This window comes from Mesoplodon bidens (genome assembly GCF_964165515.1).
Source record: "Mesoplodon bidens genome assembly, chromosome: Y".
Taxonomy (NCBI): domain Eukaryota; kingdom Metazoa; phylum Chordata; class Mammalia; order Artiodactyla; family Ziphiidae; genus Mesoplodon; species Mesoplodon bidens.
Window position 1 is genome coordinate 47,104,889 of NC_138180.1, and position 20,057 is coordinate 47,124,945.

Below are 20,057 nucleotides of genomic sequence, written 5' to 3' on the forward strand. Positions count from 1 at the left end.
GCTGATAAATAGGAAGCACACTAGCTTGTCCTTTCTCTTGGTGTTTTATTTTTTGTTTTCAAGCATTATACACCTGCCTACTCAGTGAAAAAATTTAGAATCCTACCAGTAACGGGGTGTCCACGGTCTTTTCTCATCAGAAAAAGAACATCATTCTGAGGTCAAGAAAGACGCTATCTAAAACACAACAATCCAAAACCTATAGGACACAGCAAAAGCAGTTCTAAGAGGGACGTTTAGAGCAATACAAGCTTACCTCAGGAAACAAACAACTCAAACAACCTAACCTTATACCTAAAGGAACTACAAAAAGAAACAAAGCCCCAAAGTTAGCAGAAGAAAAGAAATCATGAAGACTGGAGCAGAAATAAATGAAATACAGACTAAAAAACCATTAACAAAGATCAAAAAAACTAAAAGCTGATTCTTCGAAAAGGTAAACAAAATTGATAAATCTTTAGCCAGACGCATCAAGAAAAAAAGAGGGCCGCAAATCAATAAAATCAGAAATGAAAAAAGCTATAACTAATACCACAGAAACACAACCTAGAAGAAATGGACAAATTTCTAGGAAAGGACAATCTCCCAAGACCGAAAATAGAAAATACGGGCTTCCCTGGTGGCACAGTGGTTGAGAGTCCCCCTGCCGATGTAGGGGACACGGGTTCGTGCCCCGGTCCGGGAAGATCCCACATGACGCAGAATGGCTGGGCCCGTGAGCCATGGCCGCTGAGCCTGCACGTCTGGAGCCTGTGCTCCGCAACGAGAGAGGCCACAACAGTGAGAGGCCGGCGTACCGCAAAAAAGAAAAAAAAGAAAGTAGAAAATACGAACAAACCAATTACCAGTAATGAAACTCAATCTAAAATAAATAAATAAATAACTCCCAACAAACAAAAGTCCAGGACCAGATGGCTTCATCTGGTGAACTAATGCCTTTCCTTCTCAAACTATTCTAAAAATTGCAAAGGAAGGAATGCTCTGAACTCATTCTACAGGGCCAGCATCACCCTGATACAAAAACCAGACAGAGATATCACAGAAAAATGAAATTACAGGTCAGTACCACTGATGCACATACATGAAAAGTCCTCAACAAAATATTCGCAAACTGAATCCAAAAAATATATTAAAAGCATCATACACCATGATCAAGCGGAATTTATCCCAGGGATGCAAGGATGGTCCCATATCTACAAATCAACCCATGTGATACACCACATTAACAAATTGAAGGTTGAAAACCATATGATCATCTCAAGAGATGCAGAAAAAGGTTTTGACAAAATTCAGCCTCCATTATGATAACAACGCTCAACAAAGTGGGCACAGAGGGGACGTACCTCAACATAATAAACGCCATCTATGACAAATCCACAGCTAACATCATACTCAACAGTGAAAAGCTGAAGGCATTTCCTCTAAGATCAGGAACAGGACAAGGATGCCCACTCTCACCACTTTTATTCAACATACTTTTGGAAGTTTTAGCCACAGCAATCAAAGAAAAAGCAATAAAAGGAATCCAAACTGGAAAGGAAGAAGTCAAACTGTCACTGCTTGCAGATGACGTTATACTACATAGCAAGTCCCCTACATACGAACCTTCAAGTTGAGAACTTTCAAAGACGGCAACGTGCATTCGCCTGTCCAATCACATAAGTTAGTTCACGTGTCTGGTACATTGTCACGTGCGTGCATCCTCTACAGGTGGCTGTGCTTCTGTGTACTGTACAGTACTGTGCAGAGTACAGTAGTACAGTATCTTTATTTCAAGCTAGATCTGCAAGAGGATGATTTCATTGAACTCCTTGCTGTATAACACGAGGAGCTTACTAATGAAGACCTGATAGAACCGGAGGCCCAGAGAAAGGACAAAGAGGAACAAGAGGAAGAAGAAGTAGCTGAAGAACCAAGGAGATTCACGATGCAGGAAATGGCGAGGGAATTTTCTTTATTTGAGGAGGCACTGTTAGTTTTTGAGGCACAGGACCCGAACATAGAACGGTACACAAAGGCTGCAGCAGCTGTTCAGAATGCAATCCGGTGCTACCGTGTCATCTATGATGAGAAAAAAAGTGCTGCTACCCAGACATCACTGGATCGTTTTTTCAAGAGGGTAGATAGAATTGAATCCAGCAGGGAACCAGCACCTGTGCCATCAACGTCAGGAGTGAGTGGGATTGCAGGTCGCCCTCCGTCTCCTACTGTTGACGATCCTTCAGCTCTACCATCTCCCACCTCCTCTCCCTCCTGCAGTCAGTAACTCTTCTGGCCTGTTCGCTCAATGCCAGCCCCTGTATGCCAGCTGTTGTACTGGACTACTGTACTTTTCAAGGTACTGTACTGTAAGATTAAAAGTTTATTTTTTGTGTTTGTTTATTTTTATGTATTCCTTGTGTGAAAAGTATTATAAACCTATTAAACAGTACAGTACTATATAGCCGACTGTGTTAGTTGGGTACCTAGGCTAACTTTGTTGGACTTAACAAACAAACTGGACTTACAAACGTGCTCTCAGAACAGAACTCGTTCGTATGTAGGGGACTTCCTGTACATAGAAAATCCTAAAGACGCCACCAAAAAACTATTAGAGCTCATCAATGAATTTGGTCAAGTTGTAGGATACAAAATCAATACAAAGAAACGTGTTGCATACTAACAATGAACTATCTGACAGAGAAACTAAGGAAACAATCCCATTTACCACTGCATCAAAAAGAACTAAATACCTAGGAATAAATCTAACCAAGGAGGTAAAAGACCTATACGCAGAAAACTGTATGACACTGATGAAGGAAACTGAAGATGACATACACAGATGGAAATCTATACCGTGTTCATGGACTGGAAGAATACTGTTAAAATGACTACACTACCCAAGGCAATCTACAGATTCAATGCAATCCCTATCAAAACACCAAGGGCATTTTTCACAGAACAAGAATAAATAATTTTAATATTTGCATGGAAACGTGAAAGACCCTGAAGAGCCAAAACAATCTTGAGAAAGAAGAACAGAGCTGGAGGTATCACAATCCCTGACTTCAGACTATACCACAAAGCTACAGTCATCAAACAATATGGTACTGGCGCAACAACAGACACATACAACAATGAAACAGAATAGAGAGCCCAGAAGTAAACCCACACACTTATAGTCTATTAATCCACGACAAAGGAGGCAAGAATATACTGTGAAGAAAAGACAGCCTCTTCAATAAGTGGTGCTGGGAAAACTGGACAGCGACATGTAAAAGAATGAAATTAGAACATCCCTAACACCATACACAAAAATAAACTCAAAATGGATTAAAGACCTAAATTTAAGACCAGAAACCATAAAACTCCTATAGGGGGCTTCCCTGGTGGCGCAGTGGTTGAGAGTCCGCCTGCCGATGCAGGGGACACGGGTTCGTGCCCCGGTCTGGGAAGATCCCACATGCCGCAGAGCGGCTAGGCCCGTGAGCCATGGCTGCTGAGCCTGCGCATCCGGAGCCTGTGCTCTGCAAGGGGAGAGGCCACAACAGTGAGAGGCCCGCCTACTGCAAAAAAAAAAAAAAAAAAAAAAAAAAAAAAAAAAAACTCCTATAGGAAAACATAGGCAGAACACTCTTTGATATAAACTGTAGCAATATGTTTTGGGATCTGTCTCCTAAGACAAAGGAAAGAAAAGCAAAAATACACAAATGGGACCTAATTAAAAGTAAAGGCTTTTTAAAATAATTAATTAATTATGGCTGCTTTGGGTCTTCATTGCTGTGCGCAGGCTTTCTCTAGTTGCAGTGAGTGGGGGCTACTCTTCCTTGCAGTACACGGGCTTCTTATTGTGGTGGCTTCTCTTGTTGTGGAGCACGGGCTCTAGGCACGTGGGCTTCAGCAGTTGTGGCTCGCAGGCTCTAGAGCGTAGGCTCAGTAGTTGTGGCACACAGGCTTAGTTGCTCCACTGCATGTGGGATCTTCCCGGACCAGGGCTCGAACCCGTGTCCCCTGCATTGGCAGGCAGATTCTTAACCACTGCGCCACCAGGGAAGTCCCAAAAATTAAAGGCCTTTTTTTCAGAAGAAAGGAAACCATTGACAAAATGAAAAGACAACCTACTGAATGGGAGAAGATATTTGCAAATGATATGACCAATGAGGGGTTAATATGCAAAATATATAAACAGCCCATCTAACTCAATATCTAAAAAAACAAACCTGATTTAAAAATGTGCAGAAGACCTGAACAGACATTTTTCCAAAGGAGACATATAAATGGCACATGAAAGGATGCTCAACACCACTAATCAGAGAAACGCAAATCAAAACCACAATGAGGTATCACCTCACATCTGCCAGAATGGCCGTCATCAAAAAGACAACAAATAGGGCTTCCCTGGTGGCGCAGTGGTTGAGTCTGCCTGCCGATGCAGGGGACACAGGTTCGTGCCCCGGACCGGGAAGATCCCACATGCCGCGGAGCAGCTAGGCCCGTGAGCCATGGCCGCTGAGCCTGCGTGTCCGGAGCCTGTGCTCCGCAACGGGAGAGGCCACAACAGTGAGAGGCCCGCGTACCACAAAAAAAAAAAAAAAAAAAAAAAAAAAAAAGACAACAAATAACAACTGCTGGTGAGGACGTGGAGAAAAGGGAACACTTGTTCACTATTGGTGGGTATGTAAACTGGTGCAGCCAATGTGGAAAACAGTATGGAGGTTCCTCAAAAAACTAACAATAGGACTACCATATGATCTAGCAATTCCACTCCTGGGTATAGACCCAAAGAAAATGAGAACACTGATTTGAAAAGATACATGCACCCCAATGTTCCTAGCAGCGTTATTTACAAGGAGTCAAGATATGGAAGCAACCTAAATGTCCATCAACAGATGAACAGATTAAGAAGATTGGTGTATATATATATATATATATATATACACACACACACACACACGCACACACACACACACACAATGGAATACTGCTCAGCCATAAAAAAGAATGAAATTTTAAAATTTGCATCAACATGCATGGGCCTAGAGGGGTATGATGCTTAATGAACTAAGTCAGACAGAGAAAGACAAATACTGTATGATATCAGTTATATGTGGAATCTAAAAAAACAAACAAATGAATATAACGGAACAGAAGCAGACTCACAGATGTAGAGAACAAATTAGTGGTTCCCAGTGGGGAGAGGGAAGGGTAAAGGGGAAAGGTCGGGGTAGGGGAGGAAGAGGTATAAACTATAAAATAAAGAAGCTACAAGGATATATTGTAGAGCACAGAGAACGGAGCCAATACTTTAGGATACCTTTAAATGGAGTATAAGCTATAGAAATTTTGCATCACTATGTTGTACACCAGAAATGAATAATATTGTAAATTAACTGTACCTCAACAAAAACTAAAATAAAGTGAGAACTGCACCATCACGACAAGGCAGGGAAGTCATGAGTGTGGCAGAAAGTGAAACCAGCTTCCCATCCCGGCGGGAAAGGCGTGCCTACCTGGCGTGGTACTGGCCTGGCCACAAAGGGCAGGAGCTGGTAGAGGGGGATGGAGATGCCGATGTCTCGGGGTGGCTGTCGGAGAACTTGGTGACGTGCCAGGAGTGCGGCCTCCAGCTCAGCTCATTCCTCCTGAAAAAGGATGCAGATGACTCAGGGACTTCACACCAAGGACAACTTCAGGCCAAGAAAGGAGCGAGAGGCAGAAACGATTCCTGTGTGATTTACTGCATTGCCGTCAGGTGCTTCCCATTGCATCTGGGCACCAACGCTCTTTATACAGGTTCGTTCCCGGAGAACATCCCCGGGTGAGAATCACAGGCTCCAGAATGTGAACCAGCCCTTAGGCTTCCAAATTTATTCTAAGTAAGTACATGAATCTTGCCCATGACCCCCGCTGCCCCATCCCCAAGACACAGCAGCATCTTCTGTCTGTCCGGTGTCAGCGCAACTTTGCACAGGCCCTTAGCCTCTTTGAGGAGAAGGCGCTGGGCTGCAGAAAAGCTTGAGCTGGGTCCCGCAGAGTTTTGACTGCATTTATTTATTCACTCACTTAACTAAGTGCACACAGCTACCCTGTAGTTAACGGGGACTGGTGGACACGTATTCCTCTGAGCCTCCCAGAGCGTCTGAAGTCATCTAAGGGTTCCTGTCGTGGGAATCACCACGCCCCAAGACCAATAGGCTCCTGTCCATTCCTGCCAGGGCTTCTGAATGTGGCAGGAGCCTTCCCTGCCCCCCTCCACCGTCCCCACCATCCATGGGTGGCTTATTAGGTTTTTGACCACACCTGCCCAGGTGTGAAAAAGCATGTCCAGGGCTTCCCTGGTAGCGCAGTGGTTGAGAGTCCGCCTGCCGATGCAGGGGACACGGGTTCGTGCCCTGGTCCGGGAAGATCCCACATGCCGCAGAGCGGCTGGGCCCATGAGCCATGGCCGCTGAGCCTGCGCGTCCGGAGCCTGTGCTCCGCAACGGGAGAGGCCACAACAGTGAGAGGCCCGCGTACCGAAAAAAAAAAACAGCATGTCCAATTGGAAATCCCTGCCACCACCGTAGGAAAATCACAGGGCCTCCAGGGGAAAGCTGCTGCATGAGCACACCGCCCATGCTCGCCCCTCCTCCTCCTGCAATTTAAGACGGATCTAACCTCACCAGGGACACTTGACAGCCCAATGGAGATCGGAGAAAGGGTTCAATTGAGCCTCTAAGTACCTGACGGGGATCAAACATTCTTCCAACAGGCAAAAACATTAAAGAATATTATGCAACGACGAATATTAAAGAAAACCCAGAAAGCATTTATAACATAAACCTTCTGATGACTCAGAAATGAGGAAAAATACACGGGTGGCAAAATGTGGAATGGGTTGACTTTTTTTTTTTTTTTTTTTTTGCCGTACGCGGGCCTCTCACTGCTGTGGCCTCTCCCGCTGAGGAGCACAGGCTCCGGACGCGCAGGCTCAGCGGCCATGGCTCACGGGCCCAGCCGCTCCGCGGCATGTGGGATCTTCCCAGACCAGGGCACGAACCTGTGTCCCCTGCATCAGCAGGCGGACTCCCAACCACTGCGCCACCAGGGAAGCCCTGTGTTGACTTTTTGATAGTTTCCCAGGAGCTAAAGCATAAAACAGACAAATTCATCACACCACAGAAGTAAAGGGATTGTAAAACCAATACTGTACCTCATAAAGTTTCTCAAAATCCTCGTAAGGAAGGTTCTGGCCACGTGAATTTCATTTTCAGATGGCGTTTTATGTGCTATAATATCCGTAACGTCTGTCATCTTCCTTTACAGGTAATTAATGAAGGAAACAAACTAGACAAACTGCAGGCAGAGGAAAAAGAGGCTTGGAAAAGAAAACGCCTTACACCCTGTGGTAACATATTTCAACTCTGTAATTGGCATGAGTGGGGAACCAGCTGGTTTACTGGGGCAGTCGTGCCCTTTGAGAAGAGTAAATGTCTCTCCTCTTATTTTAAAGGATAATATACAGGCAGACCTTGGAGATGTTTCGGGTTGGGTTCCAGACCACCACAATAAAGTGAATATTGTAATAAAGCTAGTCACGTGAACTTTTTGGTTTCCCAGTGCATATAAAAGTTATGTTTACACTATACTATAGTCTACCAGGTGTGCAATAGCATTATGCCTTAAAAAGCACAAGGTACATACCTTAATTTTAAAAGACTTTATTGCTGAAAAACACTATTAACCGAGCCCTAGTAACATCAAGGATCACTGATCACCATAACAAATATGATAGTGGAAAAGTCTGAAATAGTGTGAGGATTACCAAAATGTGAGACACAAAGTGAGCCAGTGCTGTTGGAAAAATGCTGCCAACAGACTTGCTTGCCACAGGGTTACTACAACCTTCCATTTGTAAAAAAACAAAACAAAACAAAACACGCAGTATCTGTGAAACACAATTAAGTGAAGCACAACACAGCAAGGTATGTCTGTACACAGATATATGCCTCTACTTCGAGAAGACATAGTCAAAGTTAAGGTACTAATTGGAGCTTTAAAAAAAAAAAAAAAAAAGGAAAACACAGTGAAAAGGGTGGTACCTAGAAGCTCTAAGTGAGGAATCATGGCTCCTGGGGAGACTGAAATTTTCCTACATACGTGGCTCTCATCAGGTCCTCAGACTTTCCTAGAGCACAGTGAACATATCTGGGAATCGAGGAAGGTTCAGGCAGTTTCAGTCTGTCAGCCCCTCTGATGGCTAAAATTGGATTCTTCTGATGAGAGGAGGAGGACATGTGGCTGAGGACTGGTCTCTCCATCACAAGCCCGTGACCACGCTGGGCAGGAAAGCTCTGGGGACCGAACGCTCTGGCGCCACCTAGCGTTCCCAAATGGAACAGAAATGGCAGGGGCCGATTTAAGGCTCTCGTTTCAACAGAGGATGGTGTTTCTTCCCACACAGGATACGCACTCCAGGTGGCTTTAAACCACCCGGGTCCCTGGAAGTCTGGGGCCGTGAGGGGTGCAGCAGGCCAGAGGCTGTGCCAAAACAGGTGGGCAAGATGCCCCGATGTGAGGGCCTCGGAGAACGCGAACCACGTGGTACCTGGTGGTATCTGGTTAGGGGTTAACCGCCCTGCCCCCTCAGGGGGCCACACGTGTCAGAAGGAAACGCACACACAGCAGGTATGCAGCGAACCACACCCGAACCTTCCTCTCCTGGCGGGCGGGACGTCTGCTATGTCTGCTACAGCTGGACCAGCCCCCCACAGACATCAAACAGGAACAGAAGGGAGAGCTGTGAAAGGAACGCCCCGTCCGCAGGCCACGCAGTCAGACACAAGCCGGCTCGGTTGGGGAGACCAGCAAGGACGCCCCTTCCGGGAGGAGGAAGGACGGCCCGGCTCAGCCCAGAGACATCCAAGGCCATGCCTCTGTGCAAGGCAGTGTGGTCCGCGATGCCAGGGAGGAAACGGCCGTGACCTGGCCGGGGTGCGGGGGCTGACCCCTCCTGGGCGTGCAGCTGCACAATCCTGCCAGCTCCGGAAACGCAACGGGGCTGAGTCCAAGTCACGCCCACGGGAGACTAACAGTCACCACCATGGTCACCCCAGTGTACAGGGAAGAAATCCTTTTCATTCAAATGGCTACCGCTGCTCAGAAATCTTAAGGAATAGGCATATTGTAGAAAACATGGAACATTTAAAAATTGAAATGCGATTAAGACAGTAAAGGATAACCCGTGATCTGAAGGTGAACGGGGGGTAACATCTCTGCATTTCTGTCCCCCGGCTTCAGACAGCTGAGAGCATCGTGCAGACTTGGCGGGGCCCTTTCTCTCTGCAGCCCGCCTGGTTCGGTGAGCATTCCTCCAGGCCACTGTCGCTCTTCCAAAATGTCATTTTCAATATGGCATAATATTCTTCCACATAAATACTGAAAAGCAATGCTGCTGACTATGAACACCGGGTTTTCTGGCTTCCAAATCCAATTATTCACCCTAATGAGGGTTCTCTGAAACCTCTCCCACGAGGTGCACACCAAAATTAATCTAAATTTACTTCTATTTTCAAAAATAATTTTTTATGCTAGGTAGTCTTTTTTTTTTTTTTTTTTGAAAGGAAGGGGTTTAGATCACCAATATAAAAAATGCTAGGATACCAATGAAAATTAAGAATGGATCTAGATACAGAAAATTCATCCTTAAAAAGGAAGTATTAAAATAAGGGCTTCAATGAAATGTTTCTCATTCAGAGAAACAGCAGAATGCCCTCAAAAAAAAAAAAAAAATCACGTGAACGCCGGGTTATTTTCCTAACCCTTCCCAGCGCAGCCAACAGGCACTGCCTCAGAAAATAAATGCAGTCCGCGTGTGGTCCCCACGAGCGCGGGTGGGGGGCTGAAAGTACCAGGCCTGCAGGCTGGGAAGCCAACGGGAAGGGCCTGGCGGGACACCGGGACGGGGGCACCACAGGGTGTGTTGGCTGCAGGCGACACTGGCGATGGGAACAGTCCTCGGGGAAAATAAAACCAACAGTGATGCTTGGGGCATCTTAGAAGCAAGCGTCAAGAGGGGGCGGCAGTGGGGAGGGGCCTTCCAGATAAAAGGCAGGCTGGAAAATTCCTCAAATGCTCCCCAGTGAGTCCTGCGGGTGACCGGGGTGGGTTCCCGGCAAGGAGCCCCCAGAGCTTAGGGAGGGAGGGTGTGCGGAGGCCCCGAGGGACAGGCCCACAGCGGGGACAGGCCCTTGAGATACTGGGCTGGAGGAGGGCGACAACTGCAAACACCCTTTTTATTCTTTAAAAGTGAAACAAACACATAAAAACCACCACCCTACAGACACAAAATGAAGCCTGCCCCGAGCTGCTGCTTCCTTCCCGTGCCGGTCAAGCCTCTAGAGGACAGATGCTGACCGGCCTCTCCCTCTCCAGGGCTGTCTCTACCTTCTATCACACCAGTCTCCCTGCAACTCAGCTCTGGCAGCTCCTGCCCTCACCCCACCACCCTCAGCTGCTCCCAATTGCCACGGAGTGAAGCCCACACCCCCACCCCGCCCCGCCGCGATACTGTGATCTGCTCCCCGGGCCAGGCGGCACTGGCATCGCCGGGGCACAGCCTGTGCCGGGACGGCTGTGTTTGCACAAGCCCTCAAGGGCATTCAGAGGCGAGCTCAGGTCTGAGACCCGCCGCTCTAGCCCCGAGCTACCCTTCCTCCCTTCCCCCATCCGCTCTGCCAGCCTCTCTAGGAGGTCCCGGCATCACTGACTTAGGTCCACGTCTGTGTCTCAAACCTGGCTCAGCCTTCAAAGCACAGCCTGACTGCTGAGCTCGGCTCCGGCCTGACTTCCTTCTGCCAGAGGCACCACTTGTGAGAGCTTTTCCCGTCCATGCCCATCAGCCCCCTCCGCTGCCAGCGCCCCGAGGGCAGGACCTATGGGTATGACTTCAGCCGCCTGGCTGGAGCGCTTCCAACGTACATTACGTGAACGAACAAAAACAGAGGTCAGACCACGCTGTGAATGGCGGAGTTCTTTTCCCCGGCGCTGATTTGACAACACGATGCTGTGGGTGGTGACATCACACTTGATAAAATGGGATAAGAGTCCAGGAGCTCCTGCCTTTATACGCGAGGAGAAAGAGGTAAAGAGGAAAATTCCCAAATGACCTAAATAGCTGAAACTGATACAAGACATCAAAGCTGCATTTTAAACCAATGCCAGGGCCGAGTAACAGCATTCACACGGGATAAAAGCATCAGGGTTCCGCCCCACGAGGCCGGGGCACCCCTTATCTGTCTCCCAGCAAGGGCAAGTGCACGCCTGTCTCGGCCTCTGGTGTTCCCCGGGTGCATTAGCAGGAAGGACCGCGGAGAACTGTCACACAATGAACTCAGGCAGAACTGGAGCAGACCCACGTGGCTTGGCTAGTTTTCCGTTAAGTTTTGCACAGGGGGGTGAGGGGCACTATCTCACCCAGCACTACCAGTACTAAAAACGCTTTGTCCAAACCACCCGAGGTCACGGTGCTTGTCCCCAGTTTTCAGAAAGGCACCGATGCAGCTTCTTGGCTACATTTAAACAGAATGGATTTTTCGGTAAAGACACCCCAGACACTCAAATGTGCGACCATTAACATAACTAAGTACAAGTATACGTAAGAGTATAGAAACAAAATTACGTGCAACATCCTCTGCCTGCCTTAATACATTAGAAACCATCAGCGTTTCCAAATTAAATTATATCAACATCACTTGCATGCCTTCTAATGAAAAACAAAATCATAACTGTTTACCACTCTCTACTTGGCTTAGAATATGAAACATCTCACCTAGAGATTCAACTGATTCAGTTGGTTAAGCCATACACTAAATCTACATCTGAATAGAAGCAACCTTTCCCCAAATAAAACAATTCTGCTCTATGTGGCTTTTTTTTTTCCCTTCTGATTTTATTTCATAAAAACAAGAGTGGCAAACAGCCCAAACGAGTCGGCGTCTGTCCAGGATAAACCTCTGGGTCTACTCTGTTTTAAGAAGAAAATAAGCACAGCAGCAAACAGCCACAATCCCGCAAATGCTCAAAACAGACACTTTTCTCCTGAAATTTGAACGATCAATCTCAGACCACCCTCCAAAAGCAACACCCACCAGCATCCCCAGGAAGACACACACCCTCTATGGGAACATAGTTTCTGCCCCAGGAAGAGCTCTTGGGAGGGGGGCTGGGGAGGGGGGAGAAAGGAGAGGAAGTGGGGAGGAGGGAAAAGCAGGAAGGATACAGCCTGCTGACGTCCTATCCATCCCTGTCCTCTTGCTGCTTCAGGAACACCTGTGCTCATCAATGCTGGGGCCACGCACAGAGCCACCTGCCCTAGGCCAGCTCCAAGCAGCCAGCAGCAGAGGGGAGCCCGGCACGACACCGGCTTGGTGCAGAACTCACCGCAACTCAGGGACGTCCAGAAACCCACGCACGTGGCAACAAACTTGCTCCTAGCAGGCACGGGTGCCGTCCCTAGACCAGACACCTCCTTTCTTCAGATGTGTCGCCACGCCACCCCATGTGGCCATCCCTTACGGCCTCCTGCAGCGAACCTCCATCCTTGGGTGTTAATCTCCTCCTGAAGGCAAGCTTAGCGGACGTAAGCAGAATCACGGAAGGGTTTAAGGCCTCCGGCAAAGAGGCAGGAAACATGCGTCAACCCTATGCATAATGTGGCTCTGGCATAAAAACTGCTCGCAGCAGTGGACGGCTCAAGAGTGACACGCACGATGAAGTGGCAGGCGAAGTTCGCTGTAAACAGGACTAATATTACCATATACATGTGGAAGAAAGACCAAAAGAGTCATTACAAGCTCTACAATATAATTCACGGCCTGACCGTTAAGAGACATTTTCCCTACGGTGTTTGAAATTCCATGTATGTTTTAGGAGCTGAACGTATGGTAACAACTTCCCTGTGAACGGAGGACAGTGGATGGTATCCCGGTGCTGTGCACACAGAGCTTTTAGTGAGCATTTTACAGCATCGGACGGCAACAGCCTTAACCCAGCACCGGGCGAGAAGCGTCCCCTACTTCAGCACATCTCCCACAGCAAGGGGCTTACCGACGCCTGCGTTAATCAGGAAAAGGCCTCGAGTGACCCAGTTTCGGGTCTTAACCTTTTCCAAGCACATTTGCTTAAGCCAGTGGTATGAGCACTGTGGCCGCCCAGCAAAAGAGCCCGTGGCCCTCAGGGGAATACCAGCGCCCACATCCATCCCACACCTGCCCGTCAGGATCTCCAGGGAGGGGCCGACACCGGGGAAGAAAGTGCAGGCGACAAGTACACAGAGAGACAGACACAGAAGAGGTTACCACATCCTCCCCCACTTTCCTGCGAGCAGCACTTCCTTGGCCAAACAAAGAGGGAAGGACAAAGTGCCTGGGAGGCACGGCCAGGCTGCCCCTGCTGGTGCCCGGTTCCTCTGACTCCCAGGCAGATGCCAGGATACCACCTGGACATCTCAAAGGAGAACATGTGTGCACCCGGTGGGGCTTCCTGTTACCCTGCTTTGTTTCCAGCCGACACAACTCTGGGAGGAAGGCAGTGCTGGCTCTCACCTGTCTGGGAAAGAAACGTGGCTGGGGAGAGACACTGATCTGGGTCCTTGTCCCCTAAGGCATCGCGCTCTCCCAGTCCTGGCTTCTAAACGATGACAAGATACGCGGTGCCCATGCCCCGTGAAACCAGACGCCACCGCCTCGTGAAGTCAGCTCGCCGCCACCCTTGCCTGGCCGCCGGGTGCCCTGCTCGCAGCACAGGCTGAAGCAAGCCAAGCACACCCAGCAGCTGTCACCAGCGAGAGGGCGTCAGGATGTGATCCACGATGCCCACGTCATTCACAAAACCACGGGTATGTGTTTTACACCGAGGCGCGTACACACCTCTTCCCAGAACCTCCGAGAAAAACCAAGCCCGAACTGGCCACTCTCGCCCTCAGGACCCTAAGCTGTTTCCAATCTTCGTCAGAAAAGCCACCCTTTCTTAAGGTGCCTGGGCTGGGCAGGCAGTTGAGGGTTTGGGCAGCTCATTTATCATTTGGTGATCCTCAGGTAGGGCAACATTTGGTATTGATGTGTTGGTGGCTCAGTCTATGAATTAACTACAGAGTGCCTTCAGAAACTAACCCCCCCCTTTTTCTAAGAGTATATGATCCAGGGCTTCCCTGGTGGCGCAGTGGTTAAGAATCCGCCTGCCAGTGCAGGGGACGTGGGTTCAAGCCCTGGTCCGGGAACATCCCACGTGCCGCGGAGCAACTAAGCCCGTGAGCCACAACTACCAAGCCTGAGCTCTAGAACCCGCGAGCCACAACTACTGAGCCCGCGCACCTAGAGCCTGTGCTCCACAACAAGAGAAGCCACCACAATGAGAAGCCCGTGCACCGCAACAAAGAGTAGCCCCAGTTCGCTGCAACTAGAGAAAACCCACGCGCAGCAACAAAGACCCAATGCAGCCATAAATAAATAAATAAATAAATAAATAAATAAATAAATGATAAATGATATATATATATATATAGTACATGATCCATTTTGGAGTTCTACATACAACACTAGTTAGAAAATGCTAACTAATCTCTGAGATACAAGTCAGATTAGCGGTTGCCTAGGGATAAAGAAACACGAGAATGGTGAGATTTAGATTTAGATAGAGAAGAAAACGTCACTGATTTAAGAGAAATCATGTTAAAAGAACTCACTGGTGCCTTTGTAATAAGGAAATAGTAAGTTAGTACGGAGTTTTTGTTTGTTTGTTTGTTTTTGCGGTATGCGGGCCTCTCACTGCTGTGGCCTCTCCCGTTGCGGAGCACAGGCTCCGGACGCGCAGGCTCAGCGGCCATGGCTCACGGGCCCAGCCGCTCCGCGGCATGTGGGATCTTCCTGGACCGGGGCACGAACCCGTGTCCACTGCATCGGCAGGCGGACTCTCAACCACTGCGCCACCAGGGGAGCCCTAGTATGGAGTTTTAAAAGTCCTTATTATGTGCATTTTTAGTACTTACAACAGTAATTCACCATGTGCCCGACAACAGCAACAGATCCTAGTATTAACTAATTAACCATTTTGTAGAATTTTATTCATATTTCTAGGCAAAACCACCGTTTCAGACTTTTCTAACAGGCAAAAATAATACCCACACACAGTATTAAAATTTAATTCAAAATTACCTTTAAAAAATTTAAAAACACCTAAGTTTGTTTTTAAAAGTGTGCTTGAAAAAAAAAAACACTTCGACCAACTGCTTGGTTTGGTCTTATATTGGGTTATATGTGTTCCTTAGAATATTAAGCTCTATGTAAACTAGATAATCATTCTGCATACCCCTCACTTAAAGGGAAACCAGGTATGCGGATTACAAAAGTGGGATTCTATACCAGGGCTCCCATCAACGCTTCAGAGCCAAAGTTTGATCCATCTCCCCACAAGTCTGTTGGATACGCAGTCACTCCACCGCGAACGGGCCGGGCCCCCAAGCCTTCTCTGTCCTACCCCCAGTTCTCATGGTGTGTACTCCAAACAGAACTCACATCATCCGGTTTTTAGATCCTTAACTATGTTCCTTGAATTCAAAAAAGAAAGCTTCTGAACACATGGAATGATGCCCAACCTCGGTCATAATGACAGGAATGCCCATTTCAACAATAAACGCATCTGTCACCAATCACATCCACAAACCCAACAGAAACAAACTTCACAATGCACGGCACTTTCTGCCTCAAAACCTCCCACGCTAGGAATGGATCAGGGCGGCCTATACGCACACATGTATGTGGCTCATGTACAAAAAGCATCACACCGCAGCACTGTCTGCTGTACGCCGAAAGCACCACAAATGTCCGCACACAGAGGACCTGCTAGACACACAGCAGAGTATCCAGACCGTGGAGCCGCACGGGGTCAGGAGAAACCTTGACTCGGAGCACTCAACCTGGACCAAGCCCCATTTTCATGTGTAACACATAAGTAGGTACCTGTTTCTAAAAGGAAACCTAAGAGATTAGTACTGACATGGCCGCTCTCTGGAGCGGCAAAACGGGCGGAGGAGAGGGGTTGGGAGAAAGGCTGACGTGTCCCCCCCAATTCCCGTTCCAAAGTGAATGTTTCCCCACGCCCACGTGTGACTCTGAGTACTCACAAATGCGGCATAAAAAGTCACTCTTGGAGTAATTGTAGCCGGCATTCCAACACCCACCCCTTAGGGTGAGCCTGTCTTGATCACAGAGCAATAAGCAGAGCCTCCTGGGGGCACCGCCCAGAACAGGGCACAGCTCACCGCCTCCTGGGGACCAAACCTCCTGCTGAGTCCTGTGCACACATCACACGGAACCCCAAAGGCCTCTCCTCTTTAAAAGTGCAACGAGGGCTTCCCTGGTGGCGCAGTGGTTGAGAGTCCGCCTGCCGATGCAGGGGACACGGGTTCGTGCCCCGGTCCGGGAGGATCCCACATGCCGCGGAGTGGCTAGGCCCGTGAGCCATGGCTGCTGAGCCTGCGCGTCCGGAGCCTGTGCTCCGCAACGGGAGAGGCCACAACAGTGAGAGGCCCGCGTACCACCAAAAAAAAAAAAAAAAAAAAAGTGCAACGAGCTCGACATTTTTATCATCAGAGAAGTAATACACTTAGACTGTGCACTTAATGGATAAGATGGTAAGTTTTGTTATGTGTATTTTACAATTAAAAATTAAAACTTTTTTTCATGGGGCCTATACAGTTCTATAACTACTTGTATGTGTTCCACTCAACTGGACTTTGAGGGGCATCTTTCCATGTCAGGAAATACTGACACCATTTTTTTTCCATAAATTTATTTTATTTATTTACTTTTGGCTGTGTTGGGTCTACATCGCTGCGCGCGGGCTTTCTCAGTCCCCTCTGCGGTGCGCAGGCCTCTCACTGCGGTGGCCTCTCCCGTTGCAAAGCACGGGCTCCAGGCGTGCAGGCTTCAGTAGGTGTGGCTTGCGGGCTCTAGTGTGCAGGCTCAATAGCTGTGGCGCACGGGCTTAGTTGCTCCGCAGCATGTGGGATCTTCCCGGACCAGGGCTCGAACCCATGTCCCTTGCATAGGCAGGCGGATGGATTCTTAACAACTGTGCCACCAGGGAAGCCCGCTGACACCACTTTTTAATTTTGTAATAGCACTTGTATTCTTTTTAAAAACTTTTATTGATGTATAGATTTATAATGTGTTCATTTCTGCTGTACAGCAGAGACTCAGTTATACACATATATATATATATTTTTTTTCATATTTTATTCCATTACGGCCTGTCACAGGATGTTGACTAGAGTTCCCTGTGCTCTACAGTAGGACCTTGTTGTTTACCCATTCTATATATAATAGTTTGCATCTGCTAATCCCCCCCTCCGAATCCATCCCTCCCCCACCCCCCACCCCCCTTTGGCAACCACCAGTCTGTGTTCTGTATCTGGGAGTCTGTTTCTGTTTCGTAGATAAGTTCATTTGGCTGACAGCATTTATAACAGCAGCACTCTGCAGTATGGATGGTCCCTAATTCACTTCAGTCATTTCCTTTGGCTGAATATCTAGGATCCAAGAAATGAAATTCTGAGTCCAAAATAGGCCTTTTGACACATGTTGCCAAACCACTCACCAGAAAGTCTCATCAGCATTACATCAAATAAGCACTTGTTTCCCTGCATCTCAGCACCAATGGGCACTGCTATTCCATTAGATCTCGGCCAGCTGGAGAATCAAAACCTAGTTTGTAAGTAAACTTGTCGATCCCTAGTTAAACGTCTTTTTAAACACTTGTTTCCTATGTGCATTTCTCATATTAGGAACTGCCTATGAGCGTCTTTCATCCAACTTTCCACTGGGGTGCAAATTCCCTCCTTTATAGCTGTCATTACTAAACCAACTTTATTACACACCTGCTTTTTTTTTTTTTGGACCCTAGAATAAGATCTGACATTGACCAACATTTTACTTTCACCTTGTGAGATGCAACCGGTGTAAATACTCATGCAGCCTGATTCCGTCCCCCAGGATGTGTCGCTGGCTCGGTTTTATTTCCTGCTGCCTGCCCTGGGCTGGCCGATGTCCCACTGACAGGTTTTACTGAACGAGCACCTCAGTGTCAGCGTCCCCATCAGGCCCTCCAATGACACCCGTCCCGGTGCAGTTCAAATCAATTCGATTCAGCAAGTCCAAGCCCTTCATTTGCCCTTGCGCATCGGGCACTGCGCTAAGAAGCTGCAAACTGGCGAGACGGTTTGCTCACCGCGTCAACGAAGCCAGCGCTCTCCCCGTGGGGGAGACGGACAGCAAGCCAACGAGCCGTCTGTGTGTTCTGGGGGCTCGGGCAGCCCCGCAACGGAGACATTTCAGGTGGTGGTTTATAACCGCTGTCTCCCCTGTGTGGGTCAAGTGTCCCTCACCATCACCAGCGCTCCACCAAGCCTAACGGCATCCTGCGAGAACTTCACACGTCCTGCCTTAGGAGGCTTAATAAGGCGACCTCAAAGAAATTATACACCATGATGGCACCCGTCATGTCCCTTGCTCCCCCAGAAGGCTCCAAAATGGTCATTCTGAGACTTCAGTTTTCTGATTTACAAGGAGGACAGCCTATTCCACTGAGAAATGAGGCTGCTACATTAATGTGGCAAAGTGAAATTTTTTCCTTCTTCGTTTCTGAACCCCCTCCTTGGATGCTCTTTTGATCCCCCAAAAATAAATACATAAAAAGTCCACAGGGATATGTCTTCAAGTCTGTACTAAAAACTGAAGGCCTTGAGTCAATTTACTTTGTAAAATATACAGCCAGGTTTCCCTGGTGGCGCAGTGGTTAAGAATCCGCCTGTCAATGCAGGGGACACGGGTTCGAGCCCTGGTCCGGGAAGATCCCACATGCCGTGGAGCAACTAAGCCTGTGCGCCACAGCTACTGAGCCTGTGATCTAGGGCCCACGACCCACAACTGCTGAAGCCTGTGTGCCACAACTACTGAAGCCCACGTGCCTAGGGTCCATGCTCCGCAGCAAGAGAAGCCACCACAGTGAGAAGCCCATGCACCGCAACGAAGAGCAGCCCCCGCTCGCCGCAACTAGAGAAAGCCCGCGCACAGCAACAGACCCAATGCAACCAAAAATAAACAATAAATAAATAAATAAACATTTAAAAAATAAAATAAAATTTACAGCCAACCTTGGAAAGACTGCACTAATTCTGCTAAAAGGGGCACGTCAACACTTTACTGTGAATTAGCCAACCGTAAAACACAAGGTCGAGAATTATTTCTGTATGAAACCAGTCACTGGAATTCCCTGGCGGTCCAGTGGTTAAGACTTAGCACTTCCACTTCAGGGGGCACAGGTTCGATTCCTAGTCCCTGGCTGGGGAACTAAGATTCCCACAAGCTGTGCAGCGTGGCCAAAAGAAAAAAAAAAAAGTCACAAAACACCTCCATGCTGCCCAGTAGTATCGTTCTAGTGCCTGTGTGTAAAAGCATCACGTGCCCAACTTCATTTTCTGACTCCTTCAAATCATCCCAACTTCTATCCACAATCTCCTTTCTTGGAATATGCACTTGCTCCCCTCAGACCTCAGCACAGCACTGGAAACACCTGCTAGCTGAGCTGTAAGTCTATATGCATCACATTATTTTAGCATAAAACCCCAAAACCTGGTAGCCTGCCACCTTGTGTAAAACACAGGCAATAACATTTCATCATTTGGAGCATAAGCAGTTTCCTCACTGCCAGAAAATCACCTACATATTGCCAAGAATAAGATTTAAGTATTCAAGATCACTTAAATCAAAATTAACAGTCAACAGTAATAAAAGAAGAAATCTTTTAAGAACCTACTGTATAGCACAGGGAACTCTACTCAATACTTTGTAGGGACTTCCCTGGTAGTCCAGGGGGCAAGACTGCTCGCTCCCAGTGCAGGGGGCCTGGGTTCGGTCTCTGGTTGGGGAACTAGATCCTGAATGCACGCCACAACCAGAAGTCCACATGCCGCAACTAAAGATGCCACGTGCTGCAATGAAGACCCTGAGTGCCACAACTAAGACCCAGCACAGCCAAGATAA